The following is a 19,569-nucleotide window of genomic DNA, read 5'->3' as shown; positions in this document are numbered from 1 at the left end:
GCTCAAATGAATTTAGCAAAACCCATTACCCCTTATCAACTTTTTTCTAATTAGAATTTGCTTAGAAATCCTTGAATGGCTAAAAGACTATTATGCTAGAGACCAATGGTAGCTCTGCATGAGGAATATTAAACTCCAAATCTCTTCTGCTAAATTATGCCCAAATTATGTGAATGCTATAAAAATTGATAATTTATTCTATTATTCAGCTACTGTTTCCAACTTAATTAAAAAAAATATATATATGTATATATTCACTCTTCTTTTAAGGCACCAATAAATATCTATGCATTTTCTGGATATTCTATACCATACAATTTTAATACATGGGAATCCTGAATATAAAGTCCAATAAATGCTGGATTTGCCATGTTGTACATGTTCTAAGCAATATCTTTTAGATTATAGCTGATATAGGGCCTGATTCAGAGCCGCTTGCTGCTAGTGAGTGCTTGCTCAGAACAAGGGCGGTTTTTTATGTTTTGTATTTGTTTTTTTCTTTCATCAGGCCGCTCGCTAAGCTGTGGGTGACCTCCCACAGCTTTTGCGAGTGGCCTGGAGCCCATCGCGATTACCGTGACCATCAGGCTTGCGAGGAGACCCTGTGGAAGGGTCTGAGCTCTCACAAGCCCGAGTAAACTTCCTGCTCTAATAGAACAGGAAGTCCACTAATGACATCACTAGTGATGTCAGTAGGGCCACCCACAAACACCAGGCGTTCCTAAGGGAATGCCTGCATTTGTGCAGCCACCCCCCCCTCCCCGCATACAAAACGCGGTGAGTTATTAATCAACATTGACAGCCGCTCCGTCTTGTAGCTAGACCCATATTGATGGAGCAGTCGTCGCTGGACGGATCTTGCGCATGCACACGCCGGAGGCGGCGCATGGGTAGTGTCTGAATCATGCCCATAGTCCTTTGGAAAATTTTTGGGTGCTTGCCAAAGACATGTAAATGAAGTGCTTGTTAAAAAATAAAATCCATTCTACTAACCATTGCAAAATGGAATTTGGGTCTTGAGGACCCACCTCATGGAGTTGGGCTTAGACAGCACAAGAAAATTGCTTGAGAAGTTACTTGACCTATACTGTTCTTGAGAATGGGGCCCAGCAATGTGGTCTTTCAATGCTAGAAATGTCAAAATAATTCTGAATGTTGTAGTTTGATGTCCTAGAAAATGTGTGCAGTTTTCATTCCAAAAAGTGGCATACACCAATATGCCAACCTCCTTGCCTATATTTTATTTCTACATATAAAAATGTAAGTATGTATAAACCTTCCCAAAATACCAAACAATTCTGATTTATTCCATAGCCACCTAACGCCAACAAATGGTAATAGAAGTATATCATTACAGTTGGTACATTTTGTTTTCTCTATCTGCTATTCCATTTGTATGGATCTATGAGGGTTTCCTTTAAGTACACATCTCAATATATTATAGTTTGGGTTGTTATTTATGCATGCCATAACATTTGTATTATTATTTTTCCACTGTGTCTGAAATGGAATATTGGAGAAATAAAAGTTATAGCCTCCCCGTCGGGGAATTGAACCCCGGTCTCTCGCGTGACAGGCGGGGACACTCACCACTATACTAACAAAGATCAGCTGTGTGCTGTGATTACTGGTCCAGTCTTGAAAGTGATTTTCAACTAAGAGTTGTTATAATTTCCTTGGGTAATGAAAATGATTGAAATCATTTATACATCAAATTGTTAGTGTACTCTTTCACCATATATCAGATCCATGTCGATTCTTCTGCATCATGAGCTAGGTCAAATGCTTATAGAAATTGCCCCAGCTATCATTTTCTTACTCTACCCATGTCCGATAATCCCTGGACTGAGATGTTCTAGGATTTTACTGTTGATTTGCCAGTGTTTATAGGTATTTCTATGAATTGATTTATGGTTGACCATTTCTGATGCTTGATTGTATATTTAGTAATTCAAGATCCTTTAAAAAGCTCAAATGAATTTAGCAAAACCCATTACCCCTTATCAACTTTTTTCTAATTAGAATTTGCTTAGAAATCCTTGAATGGCTAAAAGACTATTATGCTAGAGACCAATGGTAGCTCTGCATGAGGAATATTAAACTCCAAATCTCTTCTGCTAAATTATGCCCAAATTATGTGAATGCTATAAAAATTGATAATTTATTCTATTATTCAGCTACTGTTTCCAACTTAATTAAAAAAAAAATATATATGTATATATTCACTCTTCTTTTAAGGCACCAATAAATATCTATGCATTTTCTGGATATTCTATACCATACAATTTTAATACATGGGAATCCTGAATATAAAGTCCAATAAATGCTGGATTTGCCATGTTGTACATGTTCTAAGCAATATCTTTTAGATTATAGCTGATATAGGGCCTGATTCAGAGCCGCTTGCTGCTAGTGAGTGCTTGCTCAGAACAAGGGCGTTTTTTTATGTTTTGTATTTGTTTTTTTCTTTCATCAGGCCGCTTGCTAAGCTGTGGGTGACCTTCCACAGCTTTTGCGAGTGGCCTGGAGCCCATCGCGATTATCGTGACCATCAGGCTTGCGAGGAGACCCTGTGGAAGGGTCTGAGCTCTCACAAGCCCGAGTAAACTTCCTGCTCTAATAGAACAGGAAGTCCACTACTGACATCACTAGTGATGTCAGTAGGGCCACCCACAAACACCAGGCGTTCCTAAGGGAATGCCTGCATTTGTGCAGCCACCCCCCCCTTCCCGCATACAAAACGCGGTGAGTTATCAATCAACATTGACAGCCGCTCCGTCTTGTAGCTAGACCCATATCGATGGAGCAGCCGTCGCTGGACGGATCTTGCGCATGCACACGCCGGAGGCGGCGCATGGGTAGTGGGGGACCGTCGAACCACTTACGAGTGTTGTGCGCTTGCGAGTGTGTCTGAATCATGCCCATAGTCCTTAGGAAAATTTTTGGGTGCTTGCCAAAGACATGTAAATGAAGTGCTTGTTAAAAAATAAAATCCATTCTACTAACCATTGCAAAATGGAATTTGGGTCTTGAGGACCCACCTCATGGAGTTGGGCTTAGACAGCACAAGAAAATTGCTTGAGAAGTTACTTGACCTATACTGTTCTTGAGAATGGGGCCCAGCAATGTGGTCTTTCAATGCTAGAAATGCCAAAATAATTCTGAATGTTGTAGTTTGATGTCCTAGAAAATGTGTGCAGTTTTCATTCCAAAAAGTGGCATACACCAATATGCCAACCTCCTTGCCTATATTTTATTTCTACATATAAAAATGTAAGTATGTATAAACCTTCCCAAAATACCAAACCATTCTGATTTATTCCATAGCCACCTAACGCCAACAAATGGTAATAGAAGTATATCATTACAGTTGGTACATTTTGTTTTCTCTATCTGCTATTCCATTTGTATGGATCTATGAGGGTTTCCTTTAAGTACACATCTCAATATATTATAGTTTGGGTTGTTATTTATGCATGCCATAACATTTGTATTATTATTTTTCCACTGTGTCTGAAATGGAATATTGGAGAAATAAAAGTTATAGCCTCCCCGTCGGGGAATTGAACCCCGGTCTCCCGCGTGACAGGCGGGGATACTCACCACTATACTAACGAGGATCAGCTGTGTGCTGTGATTTCTGGTCCAGTCCAGAAAAGTGATTTTCAACTAAGAGTTGATATAATTTCCTTGGGTAATGAAAATGATTGAAATCATTTATACATCAATTTGTTAGTGTACTCTTTCACCATATATCAGATCCATGTCGATTCTTCTGCATCATGAGCTAGGTCAAATGCTTATAGAAATTGCCCCAGCTATCATTTTCTTACTCTACCCATGTCCGATAATCCCTGGACTGAGATGTTCTAGGATTTTACTGTTGATTTGCCAGTGTTTATAGGTATTTCTATGAATTGATTTATGGTTGACCATTTCTGATGCTTGATTGTATATTTAGTAATTCAAGATCCTTTAAAAAGCTCAAATGAATTTAGCAAAACCCATTACCCCTTATCAACTTTTTTCTAATTAGAATTTGCTTAGAAATCCTTGAATGGCTAAAAGACTATTATGCTAGAGACCAATGGTAGCTCTGCATGAGGAATATTAAACTCCAAATCTCTTCTGCTAAATTATGCCCAAATTATGTGAATGCTATAAAAATTGATAATTTATTCTATTATTCAGCTACTGTTTCCAACTTAATTAAAAAAAAAATATATATGTATATATTCACTCTTCTTTTAAGGCACCAATAAATATCTATGCATTTTCTGGATATTCTATACCATACAATTTTAATACATGGGAATCCTGAATATAAAGTCCAATAAATGCTGGATTTGCCATGTTGTACATGTTCTAAGCAATATCTTTTAGATTATAGCTGATATAGGGCCTGATTCAGAGCCGCTTGCTGCTAGTGAGTGCTTGCTCAGAACAAGGGCGGTTTTTTATGTTTTGTATTTGTTTTTTTCTTTCATCAGGCCGCTCGCTAAGCTGTGGGTGACCTCCCACAGCTTTTGCGAGTGGCCTGGAGCCCATCGCGATTATCGTGACCATCAGGCTTGCGAGGAGACCCTGTGGAAGGGTCTGAGCTCTCACAAGCCCGAGTAAACTTCCTGCTCTAATAGAACAGGAAGTCCACTAATGACATCACTAGTGATGTCAGTAGGGCCACCCACAAACACCAGGCGTTCCTAAGGGAATGCCTGCATTTGTGCAGCCACCCCCCCCTCCCCGCATACAAAACGCGGTGAGTTATCAATCAACATTGACAGCCGCTCCGTCTTGTAGCTAGACCCATATCGATGGAGCAGCCGTCGCTGGACGGATCTTGCGCATGCACACGCCGGAGGCGGCGCATGGGTAGTGTCTGAATCATGCCCATAGTCGATTGGAAAATTGTTGGGTGCTTGCCAAAGACATGTAAATGAAGTGCTTGTTAAAAAATAAAATCCATTCTACTAACCATTGCAAAATGGAATTTGGGTCTTGAGGACCCACCTCATGGAGTTGGGCTTAGACAGCACAAGAAAATTGCTTGAGAAGTTACTTGACCTATACTGTTCTTGAGAATGGGGCCCAGCAATGTGGTCTTTCAATGCTAGAAATGTCAAAATAATTCTGAATGTTGTAGTTTGATGTCCTAGAAAATGTGTGCAGTTTTCATTCCAAAAAGTGGCATACACCAATATGCCAACCTCCTTGCCTATATTTTATTTCTACATATAAAAATGTAAGTATGTATAAACCTTCCCAAAATACCAAACCATTCTGATTTATTCCATAGCCACCTAACGCCAACAAATGGTAATAGAAGTATATCATTACAGTTGGTACATTTTGTTTTCTCTATCTGCTATTCCATTTGTATGGATCTATGAGGGTTTCCTTTAAGTACACATCTCAATATATTATAGTTTGGGTTGTTATTTATGCATGCCATAACATTTGTATTATTATTTTTCTACTGTGTCTGAAATGGAATATTGGAGAAATAAAAGTTATAGCCTCCCCATCGGGGAATTGAACCCCGGTCTCTCGCGTGACAGGCGGGGACACTCACCACTATACTAACAAGGATCAGCTGTGTGCTTTGATTTCTGGTCCAGTCTTGAAAGTGATTTTCAACTAAGAGTTGTTATAATTTCCTTGGGTAATGAAAATGATTGAAATCATTTATACATCAAATTGTTAGTGTACTCTTTCACCATATATCAGATCCATGTCGATTCTTCTGCATCATGAGCTAGGTCAAATGCTTATAGAAATTGCCCCAGCTATCATTTTCTTACTCTACCCATGTCCGATAATCCCTGGACTGAGATGTTCTAGGATTTTACTGTTGATTTGCCAGTGTTTATAGGTATTTCTATGAATTGATTTATGGTTGACCATTTCTGATGCTTGATTGTATATTTAGTAATTCAAGATCCTTTAAAAACCTCAAATGAATTTAGCAAAACCCATTACCCCTTATCAACTTTTTTCTAATTAGAATTTGCTTAGAAATCCTTGAATGGCTAAAAGACTATTATGCTAGAGACCAATGGTAGCTCTGCATGAGGAATATTAAACTCCAAATCTCTTCTGCTAAATTATGCCCAAATTATGTGAATGCTATAAAAATTGATAATTTATTCTATTATTCAGCTACTGTTTCCAACTTAATTAAAAAATATATATATATGTATATATTCACTCTTCTTTTAAGGCACCAATAAATATCTATGCATTTTCTGGATATTCTATACCATACAATTTTAATACATGGGAATCCTGAATATAAAGTCCAATAAATGCTGGATTTGCCATGTTGTACATGTTCTAAGCAATATCTTTTAGATTATAGCTGATATAGGGCCTGATTCAGAGCCGCTTGCTGCTAGTGAGTGCTTGCTCAGAACAAGGGCGGTTTTTTATGTTTTGTATTTGTTTTTTTCTTTCATCAGGCCGCTCGCTAAGCTGTGGGTGACCTCCCACAGCTTTTGCGAGTGGCCTGGAGCCCATCGCGATTATCGTGACCATCAGGCTTGCGAGGAGACCCTGTGGAAGGGTCTGAGCTCTCACAAGCCCGAGTAAACTTCCTGCTCTAATAGAACAGGAAGTCCACTACTGACATCACTAGTGATGTCAGTAGGGCCACCCACAAACACCAGGCGTTCCTAAGGGAATGCCTGCATTTGTGCAGCCACCCCCCCCTTCCCGCATACAAAACGAGGTGAGTTATCAATCAACATTGACAGCCGCTCCGTCTTGTAGCTAGACCCATATCGATGGAGCAGCCGTCGCTGGACGGATCTTGCGCATGCACACGCCGGAGGCGGCGCATGGGTAGTGGGGGACCGTCGAACCACTTACGAGTGTTGTGCGCTTGCGAGTGTGTCTGAATCATGCCCATAGTCCTTAGGAAAATTTTTGGGTGCTTGCCAAAGACATGTAAATGAAGTGCTTGTTAAAAAATAAAATCCATTCTACTAACCATTGCAAAATGGAATTTGGGTCTTGAGGACCCACCTCATGGAGTTGGGCTTAGACAGCACAAGAAAATTGCTTGAGAAGTTACTTGACCTATACTGTTCTTGAGAATGGGGCCCAGCAATGTGGTCTTTCAATGCTAGAAATGTCAAAATAATTCTGAATGTTGTAGTTTGATGTCCTAGAAAATGTGTGCAGTTTTCATTCCAAAAAGTGGCATACACCAATATGCCAACCTCCTTGCCTATATTTTATTTCTACATATAAAAATGTAAGTATGTATAAACCTTCCCAAAATACCAAACCATTCTGATTTATTCCATAGCCACCTAACGCCAATAAATGGTAATAGAAGTATATCATTACAGTTGGTACATTTTGTTTTCTCTATCTGCTATTCCATTTGTATGGATCTATGAGGGTTTCCTTTAAGTACACATCTCAATATATTATAGTTTGGGTTGTTATTTATGCATGCCATAACATTTGTAGTATTATTTTTCCACTGTGTCTGAAATGGAATATTGGAGAAATAAAAGTTATAGCCTCCCCGTCAGGGAATTGAACCCCGGTTTCCCGCGTGACAGGCGGGGATACTCACCACTATACTAACGAGGATCAGCTGTGTGCTGTGATTTCTGGTCCAGTCCAGAAAAGTGATTTTCAACTAAGAGTTGATATAATTTCCTTGGGTAATGAAAATGATTGAAATCATTTATACATCAATTTGTTAGTGTACTCTTTCACCATATATCAGATCCATGTCGATTCTTCTGCATCATGAGCTAGGTCAAATGCTTATAGAAATTGCCCCAGCTATCATTTTCTTACTCTACCCATGTCCGATAATCCCTGGACTGAGATGTTCTAGGATTTTACTGTTGATTTGCCAGTGTTTATAGGTATTTCTATGAATTGATTTATTGTTGACCATTTCTGATGCTTGATTGTATATTTAGTAATTCAAGATCCTTTAAAAAGCTCAAATGAATTTAGCAAAACCCATTACCCCTTATCAACTTTTTTCTAATTAGAATTTGCTTAGAAATCCTTGAATGGCTAAAAGACTATTATGCTAGAGACCAATGGTAGCTCTGCATGAGGAATATTAAACTCCAAATCTCTTCTGCTAAATTATGCCCAAATTATGTGAATGCTATAAAAATTGATAATTTATTCTATTATTCAGCTACTGTTTCCAACTTAATTAAAAAAAATATATATATGTATATATTCACTCTTCTTTTAAGGCACCAATAAATATCTATGCATTTTCTGGATATTCTATACCATACAATTTTAATACATGGGAATCCTGAATATAAAGTCCAATAAATGCTGGATTTGCCATGTTGTACATGTTCTAAGCAATATCTTTTAGATTATAGCTGATATAGGGCCTGATTCAGAGCCGCTTGCTGCTAGTGAGTGCTTGCTCAGAACAAGGGCGGTTTTTTATGTTTTGTATTTGTTTTTTTCTTTCATCAGGCCGCTCGCTAAGCTGTGGGTGACCTCCCACAGCTTTTGCGAGTGGCCTGGAGCCCAACGCGATTATCGTGACCATCAGGCTTGCGAGGAGACCCTGTGGAAGGGTCTGAGCTCTCACAAGCCCGAGTAAACTTCCTGCTCTAATAGAACAGGAAGTCCACTAATGACATCACTAGTGATGTCAGTAGGGCCACCCACAAACACCAGGCGTTCCTAAGGGAATGCCTGCATTTGTGCAGCCACCCCCCCCTCCCCGCATACATAACGCAGTGAGTTATCAATCAACATTGACAGCCGCTCCGTCTTGTAGCTAGACCCATATCGATGGAGCAGCTGTCGCTGGACGGATCTTGCGCATGCACACGCCGGAGGCGGCGCATGGGTAGTGTCTGAATCATGCCCATAGTCCTTTGGAAAATTTTTGGGTGCTTGCCAAAGACATGTAAATGAAGTGCTTGTTAAAAAATAAAATCCATTCTACTAACCATTGCAAAATGGAATTTGGGTCTTGAGGACCCACCTCATGGAGTTGGGCTTAGACAGCACAAGAAAATTGCTTGAGAAGTTACTTGACCTATACTGTTCTTGAGAATGGGGCCCAGCAATGTGGTCTTTCAATGCTAGAAATGTCAAAATAATTCTGAATGTTGTAGTTTGATGTCCTAGAAAATGTGTGCAGTTTTCATTCCAAAAAGTGGCATACCCCAATATGCCAACCTCCTTGCCTATATTTTATTTCTACATATTAAAAATGTAAGTATGTATAAACCTTCCCAAAATACCAAACCATTCTGATTTTTTCCATAGCCACCTAACGCCAACAAATGGTAATAGAAGTATATCATTACAGTTGGTACATTTTGTTTTCTCTATCTGCTATTCCATTTGTATGGATCTATGAGGGTTTCCTTTAAGTACACATCTCAATATATTATAGTTTGGGTTGTTATTTATGCATGCCATAACATTTGTATTATTATTTTTCCACTGTGTCTGAAATGGAATATTGGAGAAATAAAAGTTATAGCCTCCCCGTCGGGGAATTGAACCCCGGTCTCCCGCGTGACAGGCAGGGATACTCACCACTATACTAACGAGGATCAGCTGTGTGCTGTGATTTCTGGTCCAGTCCAGAAAAGTGATTTTCAACTAAGAGTTGATATAATTTCCTTGGGTAATGAAAATGATTGAAATCATTTATACATCAATTTGTTAGTGTACTCTTTCACCATATATCAGATCCATGTCGATTCTTCTGCATCATGAGCTAGGTCAAATGCTTATAGAAATTGCCCCAGCTATCATTTTCTTACTCTACCCATGTCCGATAATCCCTGGACTGAGATGTTCTAGGATTTTACTGTTGATTTGCCAGTGTTTATAGGTATTTCTATGAATTGATTTATGGTTGACCATTTCTGATGCTTGATTGTATATTTAGTAATTCAAGATCCTTTAAAAAGCTCAAATGAATTTAGCAAAACCCATTACCCCTTATCAACTTTTTTCTAATTAGAATTTGCTTAGAAATCCTTGAATGGCTAAAAGACTATTATGCTAGAGACCAATGGTAGCTCTGCATGAGGAATATTAAACTCCAAATCTCTTCTGCTAAATTATGCCCAAATTATGTGAATGCTATAAAAATTGATAATTTATTCTATTATTCAGCTACTGTTTCCAACTTAATTAAAAAAAAAATATATATGTATATATTCACTCTTCTTTTAAGGCACCAATAAATATCTATGCATTTTCTGGATATTCTATACCATACAATTTTAATACATGGGAATCCTGAATATAAAGTCCAATAAATGCTGGATTTGCCATGTTGTACATGTTCTAAGCAATATCTTTTAGATTATAGCTGATATAGGGCCTGATTCAGAGCCGCTTGCTGCTAGTGAGTGCTTGCTCAGAATAACGGCGTTTTTTTATGTTTTGTATTTGTTTTTTTCTTTCATCAGGCCACTCGCTAAGCTGTGGGTGACTACCCACAGCTTTTGCGAGTGGCCTGGAGCCCATCGCGATTATCGTGACCATCAGGCTTGCGAGGAGACCCTGTGGAAGGGTCTGAGCTCTCACAAGCCCGAGTAAACTTCCTGCTCTAATAGAACAGGAAGTCCACTACTGACATCACTAGTGATGTCAGTAGGGCCACCCACAAACACCAGGCATTCCTAAGGGAATGCCTGTATTTGTGCAGCCACCCCCCCCTCCCCGCATACAAAACGCGGTGAGTTATCAATCAACATTGACAGCCGCTCCGTCTTGTAGCTAGACCCATATCGATGGAGCAGCCGTCGCTGGACGGATCTTGCGCATGCACACACCGGAGGCGGCGCATGGGTAGTGGGGGACCGTCGAACCACTTACGAGTGTTGTGCGCTTGCGAGTGTGTCTGAATCATGCCCATAGTCCTTAGGAAAATTTTTGGGTGCTTGCCAAAGACATGTAAATGAAGTGCTTGTTAAAAAATAAAATCCATTCTACTAACCATTGCAAAATGGAATTTGGGTCTTGAGGACCCACCTCATGGAGTTGGGCTTAGACAGCACAAGAAAATTGCTTGAGAAGTTACTTGACCTATACTGTTCTTGAGAATGGGGCCCAACAATGTGGTCTTTCAATGCTAGAAATGTCAAAATATTTCTGAATGTTGTAGTTTGATGTCCTAGAAAATGTGTGCAGTTATCATTCCAAAAAGTGGCATACACCAATATGCCAACCTCCTTGCCTATATTTTATTTCTACATATAAAAATGTAAGTATGTATAAACCTTCCCAAAATACCAAACCATTCTGATTTATTCCATAGCCACCTAACGCCAACAAATGGTAATAGAAGTATATCATTACAGTTGGTACATTTTGTTTTCTCTATCTGCTATTCCATTTGTATGGATCTATGAGGGTTTCCTTTAAGTACACATCTCAATATATTATAGTTTGGGTTGTTATTTATGCATGCCATAACATTTGTATTATTATTTTTCCACTGTGTCTGAAATGGAATATTGGAGAAATAAAAGTTATAGCCTCCCCGTCGGGGAATTGAACCCCGGTCTCCCGTGTGACAGGCGGGGATACTCACCACTATACTAACGAGGATCTGCTGTCTGCTGTGATTTCTGGTCCAGTCCAGAAAAGTGATTTTCAACTAAGAGTTGATATAATTTCCTTGGGTAATGAAAATGATTGAAATCATTTATACATCAATTTGTTAGTGTACTCTTTCACCATATATCAGATCCATGTCGATTCTTCTGCATCATGAGCTAGGTCAAATGCTTATAGAAATTGCCCCAGCTATCATTTTCTTACTCTACCCATGTCCGATAATCCCTGGACTGAGATGTTCTAGGATTTTACTGTTGATTTGCCAGTGTTTATAGGTATTTCTATGAATTGATTTATTGTTGACCATTTCTGATGCTTGATTGTATATTTAGTAATTCAAGATCCTTTAAAAAGCTCAAATGAATTTAGCAAAACCCATTACCCCTTATCAACTTTTTTCTAATTAGAATTTGCTGAGAAATCCTTGAATGGCTAAAAGACTATTATGCTAGAGACCAATGGTAGCTCTGCATGAGGAATATTAAACTCCAAATCTCTTCTGCTAAATTATGCCCAAATTATGTGAATGCTATAAAAATTGATAATTTATTCTATTATTCAGCTACTGTTTCCAACTTATTTAAAAAAAATATATATATGTATATATTCACTCTTCTTTTAAGGCACCAATAAATATCTATGCATTTTCTGGATATTCTATACCATACAATTTTAATACATGGGAATCCTGAATATAAAGTCCAATAAATGCTGGATTTGCCATGTTGTACATGTTCTAAGCAATATCTTTTAGATTATAGCTGATATAGGGCCTGATTCAGAGCCGCTTGCTGCTAGTGAGTGCTTGCTCAGAATAACGGCGTTTTTTTATGTTTTGTATTTGTTTTTTTCTTTCATCAGGCCACTCGCTAAGCTGTGGGTGACTACCCACAGCTTTTGCGAGTGGCCTGGAGCCCATCGCGATTATCGTGACCATCAGGCTTGCGAGGAGACCCTGTGGAAGGGTCTGAGCTCTCACAAGCCCGAGTAAACTTCCTGCTCTAATAGAACAGGAAGTCCACTACTGACATCACTAGTGATGTCAGTAGGGCCACCCACAAACACCAGGCATTCCTAAGGGAATGCCTGTATTTGTGCAGCCACCCCCCCCTCCCCGCATACAAAACGCGGTGAGTTATCAATCAACATTGACAGCCGCTCCGTCTTGTAGCTAGACCCATATCGATGGAGCAGCCGTCGCTGGACGGATCTTGCGCATGCACACGCCGGAGGCGGCGCATGGGTAGTGGGGGACCGTCGAACCACTTACGAGTGTTGTGCGCTTGCGAGTGTGTCTGAATCATGCCCATAGTCCTTAGGAAAATTTTTGGGTGCTTGCCAAAGACATGTAAATGAAGTGCTTGTTAAAAAATAAAATCCATTCTACTAACCATTGCAAAATGGAATTTGGGTCTTGAGGACCCACCTCATGGAGTTGGGCTTAGACAGCACAAGAAAATTGCTTGAGAAGTTACTTGACCTATACTGTTCTTGAGAATGGGGCCCAACAATGTGGTCTTTCAATGCTAGAAATGTCAAAATATTTCTGAATGTTGTAGTTTGATGTCCTAGAAAATGTGTGCAGTTATCATTCCAAAAAGTGGCATACACCAATATGCCAACCTCCTTGCCTATATTTTATTTCTACATATAAAAATGTAAGTATGTATAAACCTTCCCAAAATACCAAACCATTCTGATTTATTCCATAGCCACCTAACGCCAACAAATGGTAATAGAAGTATATCATTACAGTTGGTACATTTTGTTTTCTCTATCTGCTATTCCATTTGTATGGATCTATGAGGGTTTCCTTTAAGTACACATCTCAATATATTATAGTTTGGGTTGTTATTTATGCATGCCATAACATTTGTATTATTATTTTTCCACTGTGTCTGAAATGGAATATTGGAGAAATAAAAGTTATAGCCTCCCCGTCGGGGAATTGAACCCCGGTCTCCCGTGTGACAGGCGGGGATACTCACCACTATACTAACGAGGATCTGCTGTGTGCTGTGATTTCTGGTCCAGTCCAGAAAAGTGATGTTCAACTAAGAGTTGTTATAATTTCCTTGGGTAATGAAAATTATTGAAATCATTTATACATCAATTTGTTAGTGTACTCTTTCACCATATATCAGATCCATGTCGATTCTTCTGCATCATGAGCTAGGTCAAATGCTTATAGAAATTGCCCCAGCTATCATTTTCTTACTCTACCCATGTCCGATAATCCCTGGACTGAGATGTTCTAGGATTTTACTGTTGATTTGCCAGTGTTTATAGGTATTTCTATGAATTGATTTATGGTTGACCATTTCTGATGCTTGATTGTATATTTAGTAATTCAAGATCCTTTAAAAAGCTCAAATGAATTTAGCAAAACCCATTACCCCTTATCAACTTTTTTCTAATTAGAATTTGCTTAGAAATCCTTTAATGGCTAAAAGACTATTATGCTAGAGACCAATGGTAGCTCTGCATGAGGAATATTAAACTCCAAATCTCTTCTGCTAAATTATGCCCAAATTATGTGAATGCTATAAAAATTGATAATTTATTATATTATTCAGCTACTGTTTCCAACTTAATTAAAAAAAATATATATATGTATATATTCACTCTTCTTTTAAGGCACCAATAAATATCTATGCATTTTCTGGATATTCTATACCATACAATTTTAATACATGGGAATCCTGAATATAAAGTCCAATAAATGCTGGATTTGCCATGTTGTACATGTTCTAAGCAATATCTTTTAGATTATAGCTGATATAGGGCCTGATTAAGAGCCGCTTGCTGCTAGTGAGTGCTTGCTCAGAACAAGGGCGGTTTTTTATGTTTTGTATTTGTTTTTTTCTTTCATCAGGCCACTCGCTAAGCTGTGGGTGACCTCCCACAGCTTTTGCGAGTGGCCTGGAGCCCATCGCGATTATCGTGACCATCAGGCTTGCGAGGAGACCCTGTGGAAGGGTCTGAGCTCTCACAAGCCCGAGTAAACTTCCTGCTCTAATAGAACAGGAAGTCCACTACTGACATCACTAGTGATGTCAGTAGGGCCACCCACAAACACCAGGCATTCCTAAGGGAATGCCTGCATTTGTGCAGCCACCCCCCCCTCCCCGCATACAAATTGCGGTGAGTTATCAATCAACATTGACAGCCGCTCCGTCTTGTAGCTAGATCCATATCGATGGAGCAGCCATCGCTGGACGGATCTTGCGCATGCACACGCCGGAGGCAGCGCATGGGTAGTGGGGGACCGTCGAACCACTTACGAGTGTTGTGCGCTTGCGAGTGTGTCTGAATCATGCCCATAGTCCTTAGGAAAATTTTTGGGTGCTTGCCAAAGACATGTAAATGAAGTGCTTGTTAAAAAATAAAATCCATTCTACTAACCATTGCAAAATGGAATTTGGGTCTTGAGGACACACCTCATGGAGTTGGGCTTAGACAGCACAAGAAAATTGCTTGAGAAGTTACTTGACCTATACTGTTCTTGAGAATGGGGCCCAACAATGTGGTCTTTCAATGCTAGAATTGTCAAAATAATTCTGAATGTTGTAGTTTGATGTCCTAGAAAATGTGTGCAATTTTCATTCCAAAAAGTGGCATACACCAATATGCCAACCTCCTTGCCTATATTTTATTTCTACATATAAAAATGTAAGTATGTATAAACCTTCCCAAAATACCAAACCATTCTGATTTATTCCATAGCCACCTAACGCCAACAAATGGTAATAGAAGTATATCATTACAGTTTGTACATTTTGTTTTCTCTATCTGCTATTCCATTTGTATGGATCTATGAGGGTTTCCTTTAAGTACACATCTCAATATATTATAGTTTGGGTTGTTATTTATGCATGCCATAACATTTGTATTATTATTTTTCCACTGTGTCTGAAATGGAATATTGGAGAAATAAAAGTTATAGCCTCCCCGTCGGGGAATTGAACCCCGGTCTCCCGCGTGACAGGCGGGGATACTCACCACTATACTAATGAGGATCGGCTGTGTGCTGTGATTTCTGGTCCAGTCCAGAAAAGTGATGTTCAACTAAGAGTTGTTATAATTTCCTTGGGTAATGAAAATGATTGAAATCATTTATACATCAATTTGTTAGTGTACTCTTTCACCATATATCAGATCCATGTCGATTCTTCTGCATCATGAGCTAGGTCAAATGCTTATAGAAATTGCCCCAGCTATCATTTTCTTACTCTACCCATGTCCGATAATCCCTGGACTGAGATGTTCTAGGATTTTACTGTTGATTTGCCAGTGTTTATAGGTATTTCTATGAATTGATTTATGGTTGACAATTTCTGATGCTTGATTGTATATTTAGTAATTCAAGATCCTTTAAAAAGCTCAAATGAATTTAGCAAAACCCATTACCCCTTATCAACTTTTTTCTAATTAGAATTTGCTTAGAAATCCTTGAATGGCTAAAAGACTATTATGCTAGAGACCAATGGTAGCTCTGCATGAGGAATATTAAACTCCAAATCTCTTCTGCTAAATTATGCCCAAATTATGTGAATGCTATAAAAATTGATAATTTACTCTATTATTCAGCTACTGTTTCCAACTTAATTAAAAAAAATATATATATGTATATATTCACTCTTCTTTTAAGGCACCAATAAATATCTATGCATTTTCTGAATATTCTATACCATACAATTTTAATACATGGGAATCCTGAATATAAAGTCCAATAAATGCTGGATTTGCCATGTTGTACATGTTCTAAGCAATATCTTTTAGATTATAGCTGATATAGGGCCTGATTCAGAGCCGCTTGCTGCTAGTGAGTGCTTGCTCAGAACAAGGGCGGTTTTTTATGTTTTGTATTTGCTTTTTCTTTCATCAGGCCGCTCGCTAAGCTGTGGGTGACCTCCCACAGCTTTTGCGAGTGGCCAGGAGCCCATCGCGATTATCGTGACCATCAGGCTTGCGAGGAGACCCTGTGGAAGGGTCTGAGCTCTCACAAGCCCGAGTAAACTTCCTGCTCTAATAGAACAGGAAGTCCACTACTGACATCACTAGTGATGTCAGTAGGGCCACCCACAAACACCAGGCATTCCTAAGGGAATGCCTGCATTTGTGCAGCCACCCCCCCCTCCCCGCATACAAAACGCGGTGAGTTATCAATCAACATTGACAGCCGCTCCGTCTTGTAGCTAGACCCATATCGATGGAGCAGCCATCGCTGGACGGATCTTGCGCATGCACACGCCGGAGGCGGCGCATGGGTAGTGGGGGACCGTCGAACCACTTACGAGTGTTGTGCGCTTGCGAGTGTGTCTGTATCATGCCCATAGTCCTTAGGAAAATTTTTGGGTGCTTGCCAAAGACATGTAAATGAAGTGCTTGTTAAAAAATAAAATCCATTCTACTAACCATTGCAAAATGGAATTTGGGTCTTGAGGACCCACCTCATGGAGTTGGGCTTAGACAGCACAAGAAAATTGCTTGAGAAGTTACTTGACCTATACTGTTCTTGAGAATGGGGCCCAACAATGTGGTCTTTCAATGCTAGAAATGTCAAAATAATTCTGAATGTTGTAGTTTGATGTCCTAGAAAATGTGTGCAGTTTTCATTCCAAAAAGTGGCATACACCAATATGCCAACCTCCTTGCCTATATTTTATTTCTACATATAAAAATGTAAGTATGTATAAACCTTCCCAAAATACCAAACCATTCTGATTTATTCCATAGCCACCTAACGCCAACAAATGGTAATAGAAGTATATCATTACAGTTGGTACATTTTGTTTTCTCTATCTGCTATTCCATTTGTATGGATCTATGAGGGTTTCCTTTAAGTACACATCTCAATATATTATAGTTTGGGTTGTTATTTATGCATGCCATAACATTTGTATTATTATTTTTCCACTGTGTCTGAAATGGAATATTGGAGAAATAAAAGTTATAGCCTCCCCGTCGGGGAATTGAACCCCGGTCTCCCGCGTGACAGGCGGGGATACTCACCACTATACTAACGAGGATCTGCTGTGTGCTGTGATTTCTGGTCCAGTCCAGAAAAGTGATTTTCAACTAAGAGTTGATATAATTTCCTTGGGTAATGAAAATGATTGAAATCATTTATACATCAATTTGTTAGTGTACTCTTTCACCATATATCAGATCCATGTCGATTCTTCTGCATCATGAGCTAGGTCAAATGCTTATAGAAATTGCCCCAGCTATCATTTTCTTACTCTACCCATGTCCGATAATCCCTGGACTGAGATGTTCTAGGATTTAACTGTTGATTTGCCAGTGTTTATAGGTATTTCTATGAATTGATTTATTGTTGACCATTTCTGATGCTTGATTGTATATTTAGTAATTCAAGATCCTTTAAAAAGCTCAAATGAATTTAGCAAAACCCATTACCCCTTATCAACTTTTTTCTAATTAGAATTTGCTGAGAAATCCTTGAATGGCTAAAAGACTATTATGCTAGAGACCAATGGTAGCTCTGCATGAGGAATATTAAACTCCAAATCTCTTCTGCTAAATTATGCCCAAATTATGTGAATGCTATAAAAATTGATAATTTATTCTATTATTCAGCTACTGTTTCCAACTTATTTAAAAAAAATATATATATGTATATATTCACTCTTCTTTTAAGGCACCAATAAATATCTATGCATTTTCTGGATATTCTATACCATACAATTTTAATACATGGGAATCCTGAATATAAAGTCCAATAAATGCTGGATTTGCCATGTTGTACATGTTCTAAGCAATATCTTTTAGATTATAGCTGATATAGGGCCTGATTCAGAGCCGCTTGCTGCTAGTGAGTGCTTGCTCAGAATAACGGCGTTTTTTTATGTTTTGTATTTGTTTTTTTCTTTCATCAGGCCACTCGCTAAGCTGTGGGTGACTACCCACAGCTTTTGCGAGTGGCCTGGAGCCCATCGCGATTATCGTGACCATCAGGCTTGCGAGGAGACCCTGTGGAAGGGTCTGAGCTCTCACAAGCCCGAGTAAACTTCCTGCTCTAATAGAACAGGAAGTCCACTACTGACATCACTAGTGATGTCAGTAGGGCCACCCACAAACACCAGGCATTCCTAAGGGAATGCCTGTATTTGTGCAGCCACCCCCCCCTCCCCGCATACAAAACGCGGTGAGTTATCAATCAACATTGACAGCCGCTCCGTCTTGTAGCTAGACCCATATCGATGGAGCAGCCGTCGCTGGACGGATCTTGCGCATGCACACGCCGGAGGCGGCGCATGGGTAGTGGGGGACCGTCGAACCACTTACGAGTGTTGTGCGCTTGCGAGTGTGTCTGAATCATGCCCATAGTCCTTAGGAAAATTTTTGGGTGCTTGCCAAAGACATGTAAATGAAGTGCTTGTTAAAAAATAAAATCCATTCTACTAACCATTGCAAAATGGAATTTGGGTCTTGAGGACCCACCTCATGGAGTTGGGCTTAGACAGCACAAGAAAATTGCTTGAGAAGTTACTTGACCTATACTGTTCTTGAGAATGGGGCCCAACAATGTGGTCTTTCAATGCTAGAAATGTCAAAATATTTCTGAATGTTGTAGTTTGATGTCCTAGAAAATGTGTGCAGTTATCATTCCAAAAAGTGGCATACACCAATATGCCAACCTCCTTGCCTATATTTTATTTCTACATATAAAAATGTAAGTATGTATAAACCTTCCCAAAATACCAAACCATTCTGATTTATTCCATAGCCACCTAACGCCAACAAATGGTAATAGAAGTATATCATTACAGTTGGTACATTTTGTTTTCTCTATCTGCTATTCCATTTGTATGGATCTATGAGGGTTTCCTTTAAGTACACATCTCAATATATTATAGTTTGGGTTGTTATTTATGCATGCCATAACATTTGTATTATTATTTTTCCACTGTGTCTGAAATGGAATATTGGAGAAATAAAAGTTATAGC

At 39.1% G+C, this 19,569-nt stretch overlaps 7 non-coding genes across 7 annotated transcripts; all 7 read right to left on the bottom strand.

Annotated features, from left to right (window-relative positions):
- Positions 1-3,548: 3,548 nt before the first annotated feature.
- On the bottom strand, positions 3,549-3,620 carry TRNAD-GUC (transfer RNA aspartic acid (anticodon GUC)). The gene has a single exon. It is a non-coding gene; the product is annotated as a tRNA-Asp (tRNA).
- Positions 3,621-7,530: 3,910 nt separating this feature from the next.
- Positions 7,531-7,602, bottom strand: TRNAD-GUC (transfer RNA aspartic acid (anticodon GUC)). The gene has a single exon. It is a non-coding gene; the product is annotated as a tRNA-Asp (tRNA).
- A 1,898-nt stretch (positions 7,603-9,500) lies between these two features.
- Positions 9,501-9,572, bottom strand: TRNAD-GUC (transfer RNA aspartic acid (anticodon GUC)). Its single transcript has one exon. It is a non-coding gene; the product is annotated as a tRNA-Asp (tRNA).
- A 1,942-nt stretch (positions 9,573-11,514) lies between these two features.
- TRNAD-GUC (transfer RNA aspartic acid (anticodon GUC)) lies at positions 11,515-11,586 on the bottom strand. The gene has a single exon. It is a non-coding gene; the product is annotated as a tRNA-Asp (tRNA).
- A 1,942-nt stretch (positions 11,587-13,528) lies between these two features.
- TRNAD-GUC (transfer RNA aspartic acid (anticodon GUC)) lies at positions 13,529-13,600 on the bottom strand. The gene has a single exon. It is a non-coding gene; the product is annotated as a tRNA-Asp (tRNA).
- Positions 13,601-15,542: 1,942 nt separating this feature from the next.
- Positions 15,543-15,614, bottom strand: TRNAD-GUC (transfer RNA aspartic acid (anticodon GUC)). Its single transcript has one exon. It is a non-coding gene; the product is annotated as a tRNA-Asp (tRNA).
- A 1,941-nt stretch (positions 15,615-17,555) lies between these two features.
- On the bottom strand, positions 17,556-17,627 carry TRNAD-GUC (transfer RNA aspartic acid (anticodon GUC)). The gene has a single exon. It is a non-coding gene; the product is annotated as a tRNA-Asp (tRNA).
- Between the last annotated feature and the right edge of the window lie 1,942 nt (positions 17,628-19,569).

Source organism: Taudactylus pleione, unplaced genomic scaffold (assembly GCF_031769625.1).
Source record: "Taudactylus pleione unplaced genomic scaffold, aTauple2 ptg000282l, whole genome shotgun sequence".
In the NCBI taxonomy this organism is placed as follows: domain Eukaryota; kingdom Metazoa; phylum Chordata; class Amphibia; order Anura; family Myobatrachidae; genus Taudactylus; species Taudactylus pleione.
Note: the sequence above shows the minus strand (reverse complement) of the source record. Positions and strands in the feature narration are given on the sequence as shown.